Genomic DNA, 6,000 nt, shown 5'->3' on the forward strand with positions numbered 1-6,000 from the left:
GTGGAGGAAATCTCCTTCTCTCTGTGGACACGGGGAAGCATCTACCCCTCCTTCTCTGACAAACGAATCCCCTCCTGCGGGCGGACCCCCTCGAGGACGGCACCTCTGACCCAGGAGCCCAGCCCCGAGGAGCCCGGGGAGCTGCTGTCTGTGGCTCTGCTTCCATTTCCTCGGGGCCCCTGGGAAGGACGGGAGCGTTCCCGGCTTGCCCTCGCCTCCATTCTCCCTTGGTGTCCTGCTCTAAGTGGCTCAGCAGGTACGACCCCCGTGGAGGGCTCCCCCTTTCCTCCGGGCCGGGTGAGGACAGGAGCGATCAGGCCGGGCCAGGGGCCTCCACAAGCTGTTGATTTAGTCAGTCCCGGTGATGCTCACGAGTCACACCCAAACCCCCAGCCCGTCCCTGTGCGTCCTCCTGCCCCAGGCACCGTGTTCTAGAATGTTTGCAGGCGGCATCTTGCTGGAGCCTCTCAGCGTCCCTGGCTTAGGAAGTGTGTCCCCAAAATGGAGAGCTAAGGTGACGTGCCCAGGATCACTCAGCTAGAAAGTGGCCTCCCGGGCCTTTAACCCCGGCCTGACTCCAAAATCCACACTCCGCACAGCTTTGATACATGCCTAGCAAATGTCTGTATTTACTAAACACGGAAGTGGTCTTACCTTTCCTGGGTGAAATGTTGGGTTATCCTTACCTACAGCAGGTGTTTTCTAGCTCCTTCTATCCACGGGGACCTCTTCAGAACTGAAATCGTTCATGAAAACTCACATGTAAACTGTCAAAAGCAGAATTTTTCAGGCGGAATGTGAGCCAGGAGCGTGGGACCCGCCCTCCACCAACCGGCCCCCCCAACTCCCACCATCCCTCTCTGGGGCCCAGCACGGACCCCAGGGTTTGGGGGTAACGTGGGGACGGAACACCCAGAACCGAAATCCGCTCGCCAGCGCGCTGGGGTCCTTGTTCCTTAGCAGGCTCTTCCGTCTCGTCAGCCCGAGTCGGCATTTCGGTCTCTCGGCTCCCTGCTCACACCCCGGCTCCGGGGCCACCGAGAGATTTGCTCCGATACGAGGACAGAAGGGTCTTTTAAGGTTTCCTGCCTTTGTGCACGCTGTTCTCTTGACCTGACACGCATTCTCTCGAACCTCCCGCCTCCCCTTCTCCGGGCGGAAAGCCCGCGTCCGGCTTTCCAGCCCCAGCTCGTGGGCTGATTCCTTGGTGAGGCCACTTAGCGAGTCACGGCAGACGGCGGCTCCCCCTTCAAACCTGCACTAGGACACTCCCACTCTCGGAGTCGTCTCCGGGCCCACATCTGTCTTCTCCAGCAGAGTTCAAGTCCGTGCCTTCCTCCTCGACCTGTCCTCCGCGCCGGGCACGCGTGAGCGGCAGGAAGCTGTTTGTTGCCTAAACAAGGGAGGACCAACACGGACATAACCTCAGCCGTAACCGTCTTACCTTGTATTTACGCTGTCCATCCGGGCTGGCAACAAATTGTCACCCGTAAGATTTTTTTTTAATCCTAAGGCACAGATTAGTGCGGATAGCGACACACTCTCATCCATGGGTACAAAAAGTATCCCGGGAGGCAAACTAAACAAATTGTTCTACGTGTGGTTAAGAGGGCGGCTCGAAGTAGGAACGCACTTCTCGTTTTTCTCTTGCGTTCAACCTTTGTTGGCCCCGTCCGCTCGGCAAGGTTGCCCAGCGTCTGGCAGAAACGGCGAGGGTGGGCGCCTGGGTGGCTCAGTGGGTTAAGCCTCTGCCTTCGGCTCGGGTCATGATCTCAGGGTCCTGGGATCGAGCCCCGCATCGGGCTCTCTGCTCAGCGGGGAGCCTGCTTCCCTTCCTCTCTCTCTGCCTGCCTCTCTGCCTGCTTGTGATTTCTGTCAAATAAATAAATAAAATCTTAAAAAAAAAAAAGAAACGCTGAGGGTCTCCGCGGGAGAGATTGCCAAGCAGACGGGGGACAGGGCACCACGTGTGGAGGGCAGGTTGGGGGGCAGCCAGAGTCCAGGGGAGCCGCTGGGCTGGGCACCCTTGGAGAGGCTGGAGGGCGGGGCCTGCCCCGGGGGAGTGGCTCTAGGCTGGCAGCGCCCCTGCATGGGGACCCCGGAGCCGGGTCCACCCACAGACAGGGCTCTCCTAGGGCTTGCTCTGGGTCCTGCTCTTGCTCTGTGGTCTGCATGGACAGCTGGCCAGACATATTCTCACGGCTCATCCCGCAGCCAGGACGTGGCTGCTCCGCCGGTCAGCGGCTGGAGGTGGCCGCCGTGGACACATCCTCACTGCGGGGACAGCCGGCACCTGTGCGGGCTCCCTGCGGACCACAGCAGCCGTCTTCTGGCAAAGCGACGCTGGGGCAAATTCGAGTCCCCTCCTCCTTCCTCTCTCTGCAGCCAAAGAGTTAGAACAGGGATTTCAGAATCCATCCCGGCTCCTAGATCTGCAAGGAGACACGCAATGGCAGGGACTTTACTGTGTCCACGAGAACAGTCAGTGGCTCAGAAGGATGGGGCCAAGTGGGAAATGAAAGCAAATGTTCCCTATGAAGCGGGAAGGCTTTAGGAGAGTGGCTTTCAGACAAGACCCGCGAGTGCATTGGAAATCAGTTTAGTGCCTTCAGACCAACATTGCTTTTAAAAGAAAAAAAAAAAAAAAACCCACAACGAGAAGAATAGTGTATATCAGAATGCACCAGGCTCCAAGCAAAGGCATATTGTATATCGTTTCTGTCGTGTTTTTACTTCACTACACCGTAGTGAGGGTATCGTTTCATGAAACTCTTGCCTTAGTTATTTCTGTTTATGCATGTATGTGTGTTTATAAACTTTTATATACACATGCATCTCCTATGTGTTTATGCGGTATGTATTGTGTGTAAAATGTAAATTTTTACAGTAAGACAGGATCTGCAAAGCTTCAAAAAGCATTGGATAGGATTTGGAATGGAGATGGGTAGGGAGAGCATTTTAAACCTCAAATCTCCACGATCTTCTCTTCTGACAAGGTGGCCTTTCTCCCCATTAACCGAGGCAGAGATCCCGGGCTGAGTCAGCCCCGAGTTCGGCTCGTTCTGTCCTTGCCTTTTCTTAAATGGATCAGAAGGGCCAGAGCAACGGTTGGTCGGGGAGGGCTGGCAGGTCCCCAGCCTCACGCGCCTTTCCTCTCCTCGTCCTCTGAGCACTCAGTCGCCAGCTCCCACTGGACTGCGGGGGTCCAGCCCCTTGGAGCAGGAGACCCCTGGTGCGTCCTCGAGCCACGTCCCTGCTCCCTGTTCCCCGTGCATTGGGCCGATTGGCAAATCCAGATAATACAACCGTGGGTACGTGTGTGGTGCATGTGGGTGTGTTGACAGAAATAGAAGTAAGACATATCATCTCTTACCAAAAGGCAAACCCAAACCCGTCATCTTACACAGCACACGCACACGCACACACACGGGTGCACACACATGCATGAACACACACAGAGACAGCGGCAGGACCACAAATTCTGCAAAATTCTTGCAGACCAAACACTGATCATTTAGAGCTTGATGTTACATTTCTCTGATGCTCCTCTCAGTCCGACTTCGAGATTGTAGATGGCAATTCAGTACCCGCTGCTGGCTCCCCAGGACCGGCTCTTAGTTGCCTGCCTGGGCGTGTTTCAAGCCCTATCCCGCTGCTTCTGACAAGTAGGTATTACTTTAGGTTTGTGGGTTTTAAATTTCCGTGTTGTTTTTTTCTTCCATCCTTCCTAGATTGTAATGAAGTGAGGTGTACCCATTGATTATGGATTTATTGTATCACCGCTTTGTATTTTGATTTTTACAACGTTTTGCTTTTGACGAAGATGTTGCAGTTAACTGAGGTGACCAGTTTTCCCCCATGCCCCTGCCTGCTGTTCAGAAATGATCCCTGATGACATTTTGGTGAGGATTCTGAATTTTTCTATTTCCAAACACACACACACACACATTGCCCCACAACAATTTTTTTTCCCGCTTCTGTGTTACACAAAAAAGTCTGCCTCATTCTTCTCCGGGCATGAAGAGCCGTCCCTGTACCTTCAAGGTCAGAATAGATACAAAGTAGCAGGGACAACTCGCTGGGTGTGTCCCAGGGATGGGGATAAGTGGGCGAACTGTCCCCCGTTAGAGGTCGTCCAGGTCAAGTTACCACACAGAGTCTGTAAGATGTTTGGTTCGACTTTACACATTTTATCTGGCCAGGAAGCACTTTCCCACACTCCACGCAGGCGTCCCCAGTCATTCGGTAATTATCGAGCGACCGGTAGGAGCCACTGGCTGAGTCGGGCCCGGCGGTCCAGCTCTGAACACGGGACAAGCGCCTGCCGGGGTCAGTCTCGGGCTGTGCCGCGGGGAGAGCGGGTTCTCAGAGAGCACAGACCCCCTCCCCGCCAGCTAAGACAGCGCTGGGGTCTGGAGAGCGGCGTGGTTGGTTCTGAGCAAGTGTCACCTAAGGGGGAGGCGTGGAGGGTGGTGAGAACCTAGCACAGTCAGCGGAGACCGAGGGCGTGCGAGGCGTGGGCAATGCCTGTGCGGGGCCCGTGGGCGGGGGGCGGGGGCGCTCAGGAGGCTCCCGGGCCGGTGATCCAGTGAGGGTTCCAGAAAGGAGCGGAGCAAGAATGGGCCCACCTGGCTGATGACGTCAGAGCCGAAGCCGGGCCGCCGAGACGACTCCTGTCCTTTCAACCACAGTCCCGTTCTCAGCGGGACCCTCCGAGAGGACGCACGGGAGAAAAACCGCCCGCGAAGCCACGGTGTGTCATCCTCCCGGGACGGTCACGTGCTCTGAAGCACGGAGCCTGGGAGGCCGGCGTCCGGGAGGGAGCGAGGGAAAGCCCATCAGACGCGGCGGCGCGCTTGGAATGGACAGAGAGCGAAGACAACGTCCCCGTATCGCGTTCAGAGACTCTCGAGGGAGCCGCCGGCAACCTAGAATCAGAGCGCATGACCTCTGGGTCGTTGAGGAGGACTAGGAAGGGAGGTTAACGGGACGGGGAAGCAAGGAAAGGAGGCAACGAGGAGCCACACCTAGAGAAAACGTGGCAGAAGGAAGACGTCTGGATTCGGAGGAAGACATAACGTTCTGCGTTAAATACGCGTGAGGCGTAGGGTGGGTGACATGAGACGTGAGGTCATACCTTTGTTGGCCTTTGTCCAACGTGGGGCTGAGCCGCGTGGATTCACGTATATGTGGATTCGTTTGGAAAAAAAGTGCAGTGTGGTAGTGTAAGTGAACTTTTTCTTCTTTATGATTTTCTTAACTGCATTTTCTGTTCTCTAGCTTATGTGATTGTAAGAACGCTCTCTGTGGTACATAAGTTACACAAAATGTGTGCTTATCAGCTGTTTACGTCATCGGTAAGTCTTCTGGTCAATGGTAGGCTGTTGGTAGGTAAGTTTTTGGGGAGTCAGGAGCCAGGTGTGTTGCTAGCCCCCCTGTTGTTCAAGGGTCATGTGTGTACTTAAAAAAGAAAGACTCCCAGATTCAGCTTAAAAAATAAATGAAAAAAAATTAAAAAAAAAACGAAACCTAAAAAAACCCCGTATTCTCCCTCCCAATCTTGTTCCATCCCACTTTTAAGAGACACATTTAAAACAAAATTGCATCAAATGAAAAGTACAGGGACGGAGCAAATGCGGATGAGGAGAAAGTGGGGTAGCAGACCAGATAAATATGGAGTCAATCAAGAAGTACCTCCCACAAAAGGACAAAACGGAGAACACAAAACGGAGACATGGACATCAGAGCACTTCACACACCCGATAAAGCCACTGACATACGCAAAACAGAAACGTTTGGAATATGAGAAACGTGATGTCAAATGCAAATGCACAGCAGTCTAACCCTTGTCAGATTAATCAGACGAAATATAAGTAAGGAAATGGGCGTGTTGAATTGCATGACTTCAAGACTGGGTATATATGTATATACATGTATCTTAATATCACATTTGGACACATACATCTTTGAAGTTTCAAACAGAGAATTCTAATTCTTTGG

This window comes from Martes martes (assembly GCF_963455335.1).
Source record: "Martes martes genome assembly, chromosome: 7".
Lineage (NCBI taxonomy): Eukaryota > Metazoa > Chordata > Mammalia > Carnivora > Mustelidae > Martes > Martes martes.